General features: G+C 45.6%; 1 protein-coding gene across 2 annotated transcripts in view; it reads right to left on the bottom strand.

The window, feature by feature from the left end:
* Positions 1 to 16849, bottom strand: part of NLRX1 (NLR family member X1) — a 111365-nt gene that overhangs the window by 69722 nt on the left and 24794 nt on the right. Inside the window, exon 1 of one of the 2 annotated variants that reach the window (XM_075327516.1) lies at positions 2868 to 2956. The exons of the other annotated variant lie outside the window; for it this stretch is intronic. The gene's annotated coding sequence lies outside the window, so the exon portion shown is untranslated. Of the gene's footprint in view, positions 1 to 2867; positions 2957 to 16849 lie in introns of those variants that run through there. 2 annotated transcript variants of the gene reach the window in all.

The following is a 16849-nucleotide window of genomic DNA, read 5'->3' as shown; positions in this document are numbered from 1 at the left end:
GAGAGATACACATGTGTGACACAAGGTTTGGAGAGTTATGTTGATGTTTCAGAATGCAATATGACCATATTTAATTTTTTTATTGTTCAAGAATAAATATGGATTGTTAACTGTTCATGGAGAAAAAAAAAATAAGACATCCCCTAAAAATAAGCCTTAGCCAATCTTTCGGAGCAAAGAAGTATTACAAGGTCTTATATTCGAAGAAATACGATACACACAGCAATTTTAACAAACATGCCAAACATTTGGCTCAAATGCAGTCTGCACAGAATCTAACTTTCTATTTTCATTTCAAAATAAAAAAATATGTCCAGCCGCTTGTGACAGACAATGGAAAGACAAAACACTCAAAACACTCAAAGTGTGCTGCCTACTGACTTTAATATAAAACAGTGTGTAGATACCAAACAACAAATTGAAAGACACTAAAAATATTCCACAAGTTTTTTTATATTAATGCTTTTCTTTGCAAGCTCTAAACCTTTCAGTTTTTCTTTGTTCTCCACCCTGCTTTTACATGGCTTCTAGATCCAAGGTGTGGCTGGAAACATATGACTAAATGCAACAATTACATACACCAAAACCAGCGAGTTCACAAACTAGATCCGCATGTTTGTTTCAAACACTGTGGATATGAGAAGATGAGAATAAACAGTCTATAAAACTATTCTGGACTTCAGTCATAAACTGATAATACTCCCAGCATAATCCTCATATATGTTGTAATGTTCAGATGAGTAAAAACTGTATAACTATGCTGTGTTATAATATATAAAAGGTAGAGCATAGTGACATACACCCAGGGCTGCCACCAGGAATTTCAAGACCTCATACTGGTAAATCTTCAAGCCCCCTGAGACTCCGCCCAGGCTCCACCTCCACTCCTCAAACTTTCCACAGTCCACCACCACTCTTGGAAAAACTCAAATGGCTGTGTATATAAAATATATTAAAGTGTGTGTGTGTGTGTGTGTGTGTGTGTGTGTGTATGCGCACACACAGTCATGGCCAAAAGTGTTAGAATCTTGATGTTGTTCCAGCAAATGAAGTATTTCCCTCAGAAAATGAATAATACACCCCCTACACCGCCTCTCTCCATAATACACCCACTACACCGCTCTTCTCCATAATATCTCTCCCACACTGCCATTAAGTATAATATCCCCCTACACACTGCCCCTCTATAATTTCCCACACAAACTGCCTCTCTGTATATCCCCACACACTGCTCCTCTGTATAATATCCCCCACATGCTGCCTTTGTATAATAACCCTCACTCACTGCCCCTCTGTATACTATCCCCCACACATGCTGCCTCTCTGTATAATAGCCTCACACACACTGCCTCTCAGTATAATATCCCCCCACTTACACTGGGCCTCTATATAATATCCCTCACATATGCTGCCCCTCTGTATTCTATCCTCACACACACGCTGCCCCTCCTGTGTCCATCTTAATAAATTTTGCAGAACCTCATGGCCTCAATTTAACAAAGTCTTTACACCAATTCTGGCATAACCCACCTTAAAAAGCAGAATGCGGAGTTCCACATCAATGTTCCGACCTTTGGCATTTTCCTGCACTTTGGGGCAGCTCTACCAAAATGGGAGGAGCTGGGGAGGAGTCTGGGTGTGGCCATGTCAACCCTATCAAATTCTTCAAAAAGTGTCAGTGTATCTTAAGCCAGAAATGTTACTGACTGGAGTCACATTATTGACAAGGTGCCCACCACTGAAAAATTAAGACATATTTATTAAATAGGATGCGACTTCTAAAGCAAAACTCCAACATTTGTGTCACGGGGTTCTTCTCCCATATCACACAATTAACAGCGTGAGAGATGGATGAACAATCCAAAGAGCATTTATTCCAAGCAAATCAAATAGTCCATGACATAATCCACAAAACAGAGGGTAAAATTGCCCAGCGGCAAAGAAGAATTGCAGCAAAGAAGATTATAGTTAATAGATGATGATAGAAGATGAAGCCGCTGGAGCACGAGTATAGGACCAGGGACAGGGGACTTAGATTTAAAGGGGTTTTCCACTACTTTTTCAGCCCCATTGCCATATATCATAGTTCTTCTAAACAGTACCTTTTTTAAATATACTTGCATTGGATGTATTGCTTCTATGAGCGCATCTCAGAAGGGATCACATAGTACTGGATTGTTATGCAGATTCTTCTTCCTCCTGTGCTATGTCCAATAATTCCTTTTCTGGCACATGAATCAGGCCAAATGAAAGGAAGTTATCACTGGGCTCATGATGGTGTTGATGTTTTGGAGTGAATCACAATTCTGCATTACTGCCTCAAAAGCTGAGCTGACAGTTTCATTCAGCAGTAAGAGCAGAGGCTGACACCTTTGCTTTTGAAATGCAGATCACAGCACTTCACTAGCAAAGGCTTTAGGTAATCCAATCACTGACATGGACAGCTGAAAAGCATGCAAAGTGCTGGCTCATATGCTACTGCAATGCATGATGGAACTTGTAGTATCTGAGCACAGTAAGCCTGGGGAGAGGAAGGGATAGATGTAAACCCCAGAGCTTCTGCTGGCAGACACCAGGTGATGCTATCTGCATGATGAAAGGTTTATAATACTATAATAACTGTATGGATGCATTTAGTTGCACATAATAGTATTATCGATGAAGTAAAGATAAGTTAAGGTAGTGGATAACCTCTTTAAATCACCACTCCAGTGATGAAATAAAAAAAAAATGCTGGAGTGGTGTTTCAATGAATTCAGCACATCTTATTACTGCACACTTGTCATTAAGGCTGTGTATGTGAATGAAGCATACAGTTTCTCAAGACTATGGACACCTGTAGCATATTGTCCCATCAATCTACTTACACTATGACACGAGATTCCGCAGAGATAACATGCGCCGCAGGGGATTTATACATGTATCTCATGAAGTCGCTGCTGTTCTCAAAGCTTCATTCTTCTTCTGACCCAGCAGATTTAAGCTGCATCTTGGATTTCATAATGAGGTGGAGCTGGGCACGTCCCAAGAACAGGGCAGCTCCTGCTGCAGATCATGCTGCTGCCAAACTCTAAGTGCTTTCTATTGATCATAATGGATGCAAATCTGCTGCAAGTATCCTAATACTGCAGGCAGTTTACTAAAATCTTCTGCTCATGGAGCAATCACCATATAGGGCTATGTGCGCACTATGACGTTTTTGCACTTCTCAAAAACACTGCATTTTTGACCCCAAAAAATGCACAAAAATGCACCCACGACAATAAACGCAGCGGTAAAAACACATGCGTTTTTACCACGTTTTGCGCTGCGTTTTTGATCACTGCGTTTTGCTGCGTAAAATGCAGGAAAGAATTGACATGTCAATTTTTTTCTTTTAACTCAAAAACGCATCTAAAAAAAAAAGCTGTGTGTGGACAGCAAAAATGAAAAGTCATAGACTTTGCTGGGGAAGCAAAGTCATGCAGTTTTGAGCCCAAAACGCATCCGAAACACGCGCAAAAAAAGCCGCGAAAAACGCTCAGTACGCACAAAGCCTATATGCGCATTTGTGTTATCCAAATATCACTAAAGCCCAGAAAGACGGATGTCAGAGAAATGCTGCACAGAAGACAGTGGGCATGGGATTCCTTTAAGTCCCATCCACTGTGCAATGCAGCATTTTGGACACAGCGGAAACACTCTGCATCCAAAACGCTGCTATTCATGATCCTGGGCACGCAGCCTAAAGGGGGCTTTACACGCTGCGACATCGCTAATGCGGAGTCGTTGGGGTCACGGAATTTGTGACGCACATCCGGCCGCATTAGCGATGTCCCTGCGTGTGACACCGATGAGCGATTTTGCATCGTTGCAAAAACGTGCAAAATCGCTCATCGGTGACATGGGGGTCCATTCTCGATTATCGTTACTGCAGCAGTAACGATGTAGTTCGTCGCTCCTGCAGCAGCACACATCGCTATGTGTGACGCCGCAGGAACGAGGAACCTCTCCTTACCTGCCTCCCGGCCGCTATGAGGAAGGAAGGAGGTGGGCGGGATGTTACGTCCCGCTCAGCTCCGCCCCTCCGCTGCTATTGGGCGGCCGCTCAGAGACGTCGCTGTGACGCCGCACGGACCGCCCCCTTAGAAAGGAGGCGGTTCGCCGATCACAGCGACGTCGCCGAGCAGGTATGTGTGACGGGTCTGGGCGATGTTGTGCGGCACGGGCAGCGATTTGCCCGTGTCGCGCAACAGATGGGGGCGGGTACCCACACTAGCGATATCGGGACCGATATCGCAGTGTGTAAAGTAGCCTTAAGGCCTCTGCCACACTCACGTGAAATTCACGCACGTGCCGAGAGACACGTATTTCCCCTGCGTGTTGCGTGCAGGTAAGTACATGTCTCTGGTACGTGCGGGCCACGTGTGTTCTACGTGTGCTATCCGCGATAGCACACATAGAACCGGTAATTTACATACTCACCTGGTCCTTCCTGCTGTCCGCGGTGCTGATCCTCGGTCTCCAGCCCTCCCGTCTCCCTGCTGCTGCCAGGCAGTGAAGTGAATATTAAATGAGCATAATGAGCGGCGGTCGGCAGCAAGAGGCAGCAGCGGCAGAGACAGGAGGGCTGGAGAAGGTGAGTTAATGTTTTTATTTTTTTTCACTGACACGTGTGTTTTCGCCGGCGCGTGTCACACGGGACCGCATCCACACTACATCCGTGTGGTACGGGTACGGGCCGTGTGACACCCATGCTGCGGGAGAAAACACTGACATGTCAGCGCTTTGAAAAACGCACACACGTACAAACGCACACGGACACACGTTCCGTGTGGTTTTACGTGTGTGTGCCTGCAACAACAGGGTAGCATTGCTTAACGTGTCTCCGTGCCGCCGGTACGTGTAAAAAATGACAAACACGTACCGGCGGCACGGATGTGTGTCACAGGCCTAAGGCTGAGTTCACATGTGCAGTAATCATCCATTAGAATGGATCCAGCTGTAATCCATTGGCAAAAAAGTTGTTCAAACGCAAAGTTTTGTCTGTATTGAAAAATCTGATTCTGCAGGATCCCGTTTATTTAACATAGGAGTCTATGGAAAACGGATCTGGCAACCGATTGCTATTTAACCATCCACTTTTCTTGCATTTGTAAAGGATCCATTTTTTTGCTTACTGGATCAATTTCAAATGGAAGATAAAAAGCAATCAGTTATGGGATCTGTTTTCCATAGACTCAAGTTAAAAAACCCAAGCAAACAAAGAAAAGACAGATCCTGCAAAAGTCAATTTTTTCAAAACAGACAAAAAAAAAAGTTCTGCTTTCACAACTTTTTTGTCAATGGATCGCTGCTGGATCTGTTCTAACAGATGATTACTGGACATGTGAACATAGCTTAAAGGTGCTATTTACAGGAATTTCTCACCAGATGTCAGTTACAACCCATCCGATCCACACAGGCAAAGAAATCAAACCACTGATGTCTATAAACGATGTGTAATAACATAAAATGACACAGTGAAAAAATATTGAACATGCTTACTGAAATGTAATACTTTCTGCAAAAGCCTCTGTTGGTGATGAAGCTTCAGACCCCTCCTGGATGGAGAAACTTGTCACATGCATTCCTCAGGTGTGATTTTGTACCATTCTTTCACACAAACACTCTTCACATCCTGATGGTCCGTGCGCTCCTTCTATGAACTCTGAGCTTTAGTTTCTTCCATAAATGTTCTATTGGATTCGGGTCAGGTGATCGGCTCGGCCATTCTGGCAGCTTCATTTTCTTTCTCTGAAACCAATTGAGTTTCCATGGCTGTGTGTTTGGGATCATTGCCTTGCCCAGATGTCCACTCATTTTATTTTCCTCATCCTGGTAGATGGCAGCAGATTTTTATCAAGAATGGCTTGGTACATTTGTCAATTCATCCTTCCTTTAATGATAAGAACTTTGTCAGTGTTGGATGCTAGAAAACAGCCCCACACCATGATGTTCCCGCCTCCAAACTTCACTGTCTGTATGATGTTTTGGGGATGATTTACCTTTTAGCTTCCAAACATGGTGTGTATTATGGCATCCAAAGAGTTCAATTCTGGTCTCATCTAACCAGACTATATTCTCTCAGTATTTCCCAGGCTTGCCTAAATGTTGTTGAGCAAACTTTAATCCCACTTGAACCTGCTTTTTGTCCAGCAATGGAGTGTTGTGTGGTGGGTGTGTATACAGGCCACGGAGGGTGAGTGCATTACTCATTGTTTTCTTTGAAACAATTGTACCTGCTGATTCCAGGTCTTTCTATAGCTCTTCACAGGTTGTGCTTCGCTCTTGGACAACTCTTCTCATAATTCTTTCCACTCATCTGTAAATTCTGTAATCAATGCCATCAGTATGTTCCTTGTGTGGCACTTTGGTAACGGGACACCTTTTTATAGGCCATCAGTTGAACCAGTTGACATTGTTTTTCAACGACCTCTGTCAGCACAGGATGACTGCTCAAACCAAGCACAGGCGTTCGTGCATCATAGTGGGGCTAGTCATTTACATGCACCTTCTCATCTGCTTGTTTTCCCTCTATCTTTGTCCTGCTATGGCTCGCTGAACTCAGAATCATCAATCAAATAAGAGGGAAAAGAAGCAGGTGGGAAGGTGTATGTAAATGTTTGGCGCCGCCATGATGCACAAGCGCCTGTATTTGGTTTGAACAGTCATTCTGTGCTGACAGAGTCCTGTATGGCCCCCACAGTTGGCACACTGCTGGCAGCACATGCCTTTTACACGGGGAGATGTGCTGCTGACAATGATGATCTTTTAGGCACATAAAATATGCTGTGAGGTGCTGAGCAGGCTGACTCGCTCACTGGCTGGTCTTTGTTACCTTTATAGTAGTCAATGACCAGGAGAGTGTGATCTTATCAAGTGTCAGAAGAAGACTATAGATTTCTAGACCCCATCTCTTTACTAATAAACGTCTGCCCTATAACCTGTGTGTTCTGCAGACCCTTCACAGTATATAGTGTGGTCATCACTGCGCAACGTGTATTAGCAGATTTTAGAAATGTAAACAATTAAAACAAAATATTGCACCAAAAAAAACTGTAATGGAGGCTTCTCTGAGAATGACGCAGGATTCATGATGCACACGGGGCTGGGTAAGAGGACGGTGATCGCACAAGATGGAGGCAGTGCGAGACAGAGTAGCAACACCCATTGGACTGCATCGGCCCTAAGTGAGTAATATACAGAGCAGTCTGGGCTCTTATATACAGTATTCTAGAATGCTGTAGATTAGGGGCTCACTGGTGGTGGCCGCAGCTCATAAGGGGAAAAACCTGATGACAAGTTCCCTTTAAACCAGAGAGTTAAGGCCCCGTTACATGCAACAACGGATCTAACGATATATCGTCAGGGTCACGGATTCTGTGACGCACATCCGGCCTCGTTAGCGACGTCGTTGCGTGTGACAGCAAGAAACAACCGTTAACGATGAAAAATACTCACCATATCGTCCATCGTTGACACGTCGTTCCTGTTTAAATAATCGTTGATTGTTGAGGACGCAGGTTGTTCATCATTCCTGAGGCAGCACACAACGCTATGTGTGACACCTCGGGAACGACGAACTGCAGCTTACCTGCGGCCGCCCGCAATGAGGAAGGAAGGAGATGGGCGGGATGTTACGTCCCGCTCATCTCCGCCCCTCCGCTTCTATTGGGCGGCCGCTTAGTGACGCCGCACGAACCGCCCCCCTTAGAAAGGAGGTGGTTTGCCGGCAACAGCGACGTCGCTAGGCAGGTAAGTATGTTTGACGGCTCCAAACGATTTTGTGCGCCATGGGCAGCGATTTACCCGTGACGCACAAACGACGGCGGCGGGTGCTATCGCTAGCGATATCGCTGCGTGTTAAGGCTACTTTACACACTGCGATATCGGTCCCGATATCGCTAGTGTGGGTACCCGCCCCCATATGTTGCGCGACACGGGCAAATCGCTGCCTGTGCCGCATATCGCCCAGACCCGTCACACATACTTACCTGTCCGGCGACGTCGCTGTGACCGGCGAACCGCCTCCTTTCTAAGGGGGCAGTCCGTGCGGCGTCACAGCGACGTCACTGAAGCGTCACTGAACCACCGCCCAATAGCAGCGGAGGGGTGGAGATGAGCGGGACGTAACATCCCGCCTACCTCCTTCCTTCCGCATAGCAGCCGGGAGGCAGGTAAGGAGAGCTTCCTCGTTCCTGCGGTGTCACACGGAGCGATGTGTGCTGCCGCAGGAACGAGGAACAACTTCGTTACTGCTGCAGTAACGATTTTTAAGAATGGACCCCCATGTCGCCGATTAGCGATTTTGCACGTTTTTGCAACGATGCAAAATCGCTTATCGGTGTCACACGCAACGGCATCGCTAATGCGGCCGGATGTGCGTCACAAATTCCGTGACCCCAACGACTCCGCATTAGCGATGTCGCAGCATGTAAAGCCCCCTTAACACCCCCTTTATGTTACATAAAATAGTTAAATAACATTTCCCACATTTCTACTTTACATCAGGGCAATTTTTGAAAAATAAGGGTTAAAATTGTATCCGCAAATTCTCATTTTTCAAAAAAAAATTTACAAAACCATTTTTTAGGGACCACATCACATTTGAAGTGACTATGAGAGGCCTAGGTGACAGAAAATACCCAAAAGTGACACTGTTCTAAAAACTGCACCCCTCACACTGCTCAAACCACATCCAAGAAGATTATTAACACTTCCGGTGCTTCGCAGGAACTAAAGCAATGTGGAAGGAAAAAAATAAATAAATTTACATTTTACCTAAAAATGTTGCTTTAGCCTCAATTTATTCCATTTTACAAGAAATAGCAGAACAAAATGGACATAGATATTTGTTACCAGTTTCTTCTGAGCACGCTGATACCCCACATGTGGTCAGAAATCTCTGTTAGGCCATGGCGGAGGGCTCAGAAGGGAAGAAGCGCCAACTGAAATTCTAAAACAAATTTGACTGAAATAGATTGCGGACACCATGTCGCATTTGCAGGGCCCCTAAAAAGCAGAAACCTCCCACAAGTGACCCCATTTTGAAAACTGGACATAGTAAGTATTTTATCTAGAAGTATAGTAAGCATTTTTAAGCCACAGGTACTTCACAGAATTTGATAACATTTTGTTGTCATATAGAAATTTTTCATTTTTGTTTCACAAAAATGTTGTTTCACCACCAAGTTTCTCAATTTTACAAGAGGTAACACCAAAAAGGGGACTCCACATTTTTTTACCCACTTTCTTATAAGTGTGGCAAAACCCCACATGTGGTCAAAAAGTTCTGCTTGGACAAAAGGGAGGGCTTGGAATGGAAGGAGCAATATTTGAATTTTGGAAAAGCTGAAATAAATTTAGGGCACCATGTCACATTTCAAGGGCCCCTAAACAGCAGAAAACTCCCACAAGTGACCCCATTTTGGAAACTAGACCCGTCAAGCATTTTATCCAGGGGTATAGTGAGCATTTTGAACCCAGAGTTACTTCACAAAATTTGATAACATTAGGTCATCATATTGAAATTGTGCATTTTGTTACAAAAATCTTGCTTTATCACAAATTTTTCCCTCTTACAAGAGGTAACACCAAAATGTAGATCCCATACTTTCAACCCATTTTCTTATGAACACACTGATACGCCACATGTAGTCAAAAAGGGCTTGGAAGGGAAAAAAGCAACATTTGAATTTCGGAAAGCAAATTTGGCTGAAATATATTGCGAGCACCATGTTACATTTCCAGGGCCACTAAGGTACCTAAAGAACAGAAAACCCCCACAAGTGACCCCATCTTGGCAAATTAACCCATCAAGGAATTTATGTAGGGGTGTGCTGAGCATTTTAAAGCCAAAGGTGCTTCACAGAACTTTTTAAAACATGGATGTGAAATGATGGCTACATGTTTTTTCAGCTAAAATGTTATTTTAGCCCAAAAATTGTAATTTTGACTATGATAATAGGTAATAATGGACCCCATAATATGTTACGCAATTTTTGCTGAACACATGTTCAAAACCTAAAGTTTGGGCACATGGCAGGGCTTGGAAAACAAACATTTAATTTTTGGAACGCAAATTTGTACGTGTTGCATTTGCAGAGCCCCTGAGGTGCCAAAAATGTAGAAACAACCACATGTGACCCTATTTGGCAAACTATAATGAAGTCATCTATTGGTGTGATGAGTATTTTTAACCCACAAATTACACAGAATTTTATTAGATTGGTCAGTGAAAACAAAAAATGTAGGGTTTTTCTGCTAAAATTTTACTTTAGCCTCAAAATTTTAATTCACACAATGTTTCGATGTGACTGCAGGATAGTGAGGGACATGGGGTCCCTATACTGTCCCTCAGGTTAGGGGACCCTAGCCGATCCCTAACCTTTGAACTACCCCTGATGGTGGAGATGCCGGAGTCCTGTGCCCTACTATTCTCCTGACCAGAACTAATTTGTTGTGCCCATACATTGTGCGTCCATACATGTACCAAGCTTCTGGAGACACACACCCTGTAAATCGTTAAGGTGTAATCGATGTTTTAATTTTTATTTCATAAATCAATAGTACAGATGAAAATAAGCCACTGTGTAATATATCTCATCAGACACATCTGCTTCTTTCTCTGCCAGAACTGATCAGTCATTATCAAACTTCTCAATTCTGAGGTAAAATCTGTATTCAGTGAAGACTTTCCTGTTACTGAGAGAATCTCCTCAGCACCAGCTGCCATCTCCTATGTGGATAGAAGAGAGAGGAGAGGGCAGAGCTCTGCATTTAGCTCCTCCCTCTGTCTGTAGCTCCTCCCTCATCCCATCGTCATAGATTCTCCTCAGCACCAGCTGCCATCTCCTATGTGGATAGAAGAGAGAGGAGAGGGCAGAGCTCTGCATTTAGCTCCTCCCTCTGTCTGTAGCTCCTCCCTCATCCCATCGTCATAGATTCTCCTCAGCACCAGCTGCCATCTCCTATGTGGATAGAAGAGAGAGGAGAGGGCAGAGCTCTGCATTTAGCTCCTCCCTCTGTCTGTAGCTCCTCCCTCATCCCATCGTCATAGATTCTCCTCAGCACCAGCTGCCATCTCCTCTCTCAGGAATGGTCTTCACTGAATACAGATTTTACCTCAGAATTGAGACGTTTGATAATGACTGATGAATTCTGGCAGAGAGTGAAGCAGATGTGTCTGATAGGATTATTACACAGTTCCCTACTTTCATCTGTACTATTGATTTATTAAATGGAAATTAAAAATACGGTTACCCATTAATTGCGCTCTTCCCTATTACAATAATTCCACACACGTGGCCGCTTACTGCAATTTAGCCCTAGGGGGCCTCAGAAGGAGGTGGGCATTTGCATTTGGCAGTGCAGACATCACTGGATTTCATTCGGGGGATGGGAGCCATGTTGCTTTTCCAGACTCTTTGTTCTAATAGTAATGTGGGATCTCCCGATATTTCCAGTGACAGATGACAGACCTGAGTGGGGGCTTGGTTTGTGCAAGATAACTTAGGGGTTTAATTGTTAACATTTTGGGGTACAGAACATTTTTTGATCGCTTTTACTACAAGGTGGGATCAAATTCTTGTGATCTGCTCTGAACACTGATGTGAAGCCCCCCACAGAACCACTCAATGTAATAAAGCAGATGGACACACCTTGCACTCCGTTTGGCATCTATTCCGGTGGTCTCCATCTTCTTAGGACTGCACAGACCTGTGATTGTCCTCACCTGTCCACTAAAAAGACGCCTAAAATGATGGGACATTGCCGGGCCAGAACAGAGACCAGACGGAGTCCAAAGTGTCTTCATCTGCCTCATTAGAGTGAGTGGTTCCAAAGGATGTTTTGTCTGAATCATGTTTTTTTGGGATTTACACAGAAACCCCGACGTAAGTGCTCATCAGAGAGCACAGGATGAATGTGAGCTGAGCCTTATTCTGATTTTTGGGAGGCAGAAGAAGACACAGACAGCAGTACAAAAATAGTTCTTTTATTTTTCTGCCGTTCACAGTGCAGTATTAGTGACAGAACGGGTTTATTACAGAGATACCAAATTTATAAAGGCGTTTTTATGTTTTGCTTCTATTACACAGTAAAAATGTATTTTTTTTTATAATAAATAGTTTTGTATTACCATATTCTTAACCTCAGGTGATGTCGTTAAAGTGAGTGACCTCACCTCAAGTCACCTGAGGTCAAGTTACCTGAGGACACAGGTGGAGGACCATGCGAACCTCCAGCTGTGACCGCAACTAGCCTGAGTGATGTCAGCACTGATCGCTGCGGTTCATTCTCTGCCTGAAGTTACAGTGTGCAGTCATGTTCTATGGTTACTAGCTGTGCCTTCAGATATAGCAGAGCCGAGACCGTTGTGGGACCTAGTGTGGATAATGTTGGACCTTCAGGGGTATTTTGGGGGTTAATAAAGGGGTGAAAAAGGGTGCTTTTTTGCCCTTTAATTGCAAATAAAGGATTTTTGCAGTGTTTGTGTTTATTTCTTTTTACTTACAGATTAGTAATGGGGAAGGGTCCCCATTACTAACCTAGGGCTTAGTGGCTGCTGTGAGCTGCTACTAACCCCTTATTACCCTGAATGCCACCACACCAGTGCAATCGGGAAGAGGTGAGTAAAGTTTCGAGATTGTCGCATCTATTGGATGTGAAAATCCTGGGCAGCTGCAGACTGCTATTTTTTAGTCCAATAAGCATGGGTCTCACCAACCTGAGAATAGCATCCCCCAGCTGTTGGGCTCTATCTTGGCTAAGTATCAAAATTGTGGGGACCACACGTTGTATTTTTAAATTATTTAGATTGAAGAAAAAAAAAAGCCTCTTATTTTGATACATAGCCAAGATAAGTGCAGGGCTGGGGCCTGCAGTCTGTAGCCGTATGCTTTTTCAGTGCTGTGTATTATAATATCGGAGGACCCTACGCCAATTTTTAAATATATTTATTTTTATACCACGATAGACCTGCAAACGGGGTGTGTGTTTGGAAGCATCAGACACGCAGTACTCAGCGTGAGGGTGCGTCTGATTGCAACCAATCACAGACGCCGATGGGCAGGGAAAGCAGTGAATATGCATGAGGTTAATGAGCGGCCCCAGAAGTGATTGGGCGGCCGGGGAAGCAGTTACAGCCGCATCGGAAATTTGGTAAGTATAAGGCACTTGCTCCAATCCCCCTATCCCTTATACAACCATTTTTACGTGGCAGATTCAGGACCCCCATAGACTTATATGGTGAGCAGCGTCCAGCCAGATTCCCGGGATCAATTCTGGGCCGGAACTGGCAGTTTTTTATCCTGTTTAGTAGAGATGAGCGAACCGGTCCCGGTTCGGCTCGAGGCGGTTCGCCGAACGGGGGGTCTGGCTCGAGTTCGGCTCGTCGAACGTTCGACGAACCGAACTCGAGCCCATAGGAAACAATGGCAGGCAATCACAAACACAGTAAAACACCTAGAAAACACCCTGAAAGGTGTCCAAAAGGTGACAAACAACTCACAACATAACACAAACACATGGGAAAGTGACAAGGACATATACTCATGTGAAAACAAAACAGCTGGACAAGGAAAAAGAGGGAGACACACAGATATATGAGTATATGCAAAGAAACATCGATTCCATTATTGTGCAACTTGAGCCCTGCTCATTTTAGGCTTCCAATCTGGATAAATTGCCTGAGCTCGCCACGTACGCCTTGAGGATCTTGTCGTGTCCTGCAGCCAGCGTTCTCTCGGAACCTGTCTTCAGTGCTGCTGGGGGTCTGCTGGCAGATAAGCACACGTGTCTGTCCACTGACAATGTGGACCTGGCTCTCAGAGGACTTTTCTTCCCCTGGGTCAGCCAGGGGAGGCGAAAGGCACGCGTATTTTTGAGAGTGCTTCATGCAAAGCATCTTTTTCTTTGTCAAAAGGGGGGCTCAACCGATGCCAGTCAAGTGGGGTGTGTGTGGCCCAGTTAGTGGCAACGAGGGAGACTGTGGTTGGAGTCCCCTCGCTGTGTCTCTAAAAGAACCAAGATGAACAAGTCATGGCTCTCAGAGGACTTTTCTTCCCCTGGGTCAGCCAGGGGACGGGAAAGGCACGCGTATTTTTGAGAGTGCTTCATGCAAAGCATCTTTTTCTTTTTCAAAAGGGGGCTCAACCGATGCCAGTCAAGTGGGGTGTGTGTGGCCCAGTTAGTGGCAACGAGGGAGACTGTGGTTGGAGTCCCCTCGCTGTGTCTCTAAAAGAACCAAGATGAACAAGTCATGGCTCTCAGAGGACTTTTCTTCCCCTGGGTCAGCCAGGGGACGGGAAAGGCACGCGTATTTTTGAGAGTGCTTCATGCAAAGCATCTTTTTCTTTGTCAAAAGGGGGGGTCAACCGATGCCAGTCAAGTGGGGTGTGTGTGGCCCAGTTAGTGGCAACGAGGGAGACTGTGGTTGGAGTCCCCTCGCTGTGTCTCTAAAAGAACCAAGATGAACAAGTCATGGCTCTCAGAGGACTTTTCTTCCCCTGGGTCAGCCAGGGGACGGGAAAGGCACGCGTATTTTTGAGAGTGCTTCATGCAAAGCATCTTTTTCTTTTTCAAAAGGGTGCTCAACCGATGCCAGTCAAGTGGGGTGTGTGTGGCCCAGTTAGTGGCAACGAGGGAGACTGTGGTTGGAGTCCCCTCGCTGTGTCTCTAAAAGAACCAAGATGAACAAGTCATGGCTCTCAGAGGACTTTTCTTCCCCTGGGTCAGCCAGGGGACGGGAAAGGCACGCGTATTTTTGAGAGTGCTTCATGCAAAGCATCTTTTTCTTTTTCAAAAGGGGGCTCAACCGATGCCAGTCAAGTGGGGTGTGTGTGGCCCAGTTAGTGGCAACGAGGGAGACTGTGGTTGGAGTCCCCTCGCTGTGTCTCTAAAAGAACCAAGATGAACAAGTCATGGCTCTCAGAGGACTTTTCTTCCCCTGGGTCAGCCAGGGGACGGGAAAGGCACGCGTATTTTTGAGAGTGCTTCATGCAAAGCATCTTTTTCTTTGTCAAAAGGGGGGGTCAACCGATGCCAGTCAAGTGGGGTGTGTGTGGCCCAGTTAGTGGCAACGAGGGAGACTGTGGTTGGAGTCCCCTCGCTGTGTCTCTAAAAGAACCAAGATGAACAAGTCATGGCTCTCAGAGGACTTTTCTTCCCCTGGGTCAGCCAGGGGACGGGAAAGGCACGCGTATTTTTGAGAGTGCTTCATGCAAAGCATCTTTTTCTTTTTCAAAAGGGTGCTCAACCGATGCCAGTCAAGTGGGGTGTGTGTGGCCCAGTTAGTGGCAACGAGGGAGACTGTGGTTGGAGTCCCCTCGCTGTGTCTCTAAAAGAACCAAGATGAACAAGTCATGGCTCTCAGAGGACTTTTCTTCCCCTGGGTCAGCCAGGGGACGGGAAAGGCACGCGTATTTTTGAGAGTGCTTCATGCAAAGCATCTTTTTCTTTTTCAAAAGGGGGCTCAACCGATGCCAGTCAAGTGGGGTGTGTGTGGCCCAGTTAGTGGCAACGAGGGAGACTGTGGTTGGAGTCCCCTCGCTGTGTCTCTAAAAGAACCAAGATGAACAAGTCATGGCTCTCAGAGGACTTTTCTTCCCCTGGGTCAGCCAGGGGACGGGAAAGGCACGCGTATTTTTGAGAGTGCTTCATGCAAAGCATCTTTTTCTTTGTCAAAAGGGGGGGTCAACCGATGCCAGTCAAGTGGGGTGTGTGTGGCCCAGTTAGTGGCAACGAGGGAGACTGTGGTTGGAGTCCCCTCGCTGTGTTTTACATGCTTTTAGAAGGGCATGAAATGGCTTGGAGGTTGACTTTCATCATATGCAAACTGTTGGCTACCAAAATGCTGCCTTTCCAACAACTGTGGTTATAGGCAATGAGGAACATACTGATGAAGATGAGACGCAGATACCCGATTGGGATGACAACTTAAATATTCGGTCAGGGCAAGAAGAAACTCGGTCTGAGGGGTAGGGGAGTGCAAACACAACAATTGATGATTAAGTTCTAGATCACACCTACTGTCAACCCACAGTCAGACACTCGAGGAGGTCAACAGAGGCGGTGGAGGAGGATGCAACCGACGTCGAAGTAACCTGGCGCCTTCCTGGACACAGTCGGAGCACTGGTAGCACGTCTACAACTGCATCCTCAGCCACCACTCTGCCTCTGAGCATTATTCGGGGTGGATCAACAGGTCGCATGGCCTCTAAGCCTTGCCTAGCCAGGTCCTTTTTTGACATAGAAAAAGATCGCCCAAATTATGTGATCTGTAAAATTTGTCATGGTTCTCTTAGTAGAGGTCAAAACCTCAGCAGTTTGACAACTTCTTCCATGAATCGTCACATGAATAAATATCATATGGCCCGATGGGAAGCTCACCGTGCTGCAATGCGGCCTAGCGGAGCGAACCATCCACCGCCTGCCCCTTCCAGTGCATCCGCGCGCTCGTCATCTTCTAGGACTGTGGGGACAGCTGTCACACCTGTTTTTCCACGCACAACTTCCACCACTGTAACCGCAACAGGCAGTTTGCTTGGTAGGTCGTCAGTTGGTTTGGAAGGGGAAACAAGTGAGTGTGTACAGCTCTCTCAGACATCGATAGCACCAACTTTGGATGAAGGCAACATCATGTCTCCGCCTGCACTTTCCTCACAAAGCTGCATTTTTCCAGGGACACCCGACTCAACACCGTCTACACACAGCAGCCAGATCTCTGTCCCTCAGATGTGGTCAAATAAAAGGCCACTTCCTGCGACCCATGACAAAGCGAAGAGGTTGACTCTATCCCTCTGTAAGCTGTTGACTACAGAAATGCTGC

The sequence above is a fragment of the Anomaloglossus baeobatrachus genome, chromosome 11 (genome assembly GCF_048569485.1).
Source record: "Anomaloglossus baeobatrachus isolate aAnoBae1 chromosome 11, aAnoBae1.hap1, whole genome shotgun sequence".
Lineage (NCBI taxonomy): Eukaryota > Metazoa > Chordata > Amphibia > Anura > Aromobatidae > Anomaloglossus > Anomaloglossus baeobatrachus.
Note: the sequence above shows the minus strand (reverse complement) of the source record. Positions and strands in the feature narration are given on the sequence as shown.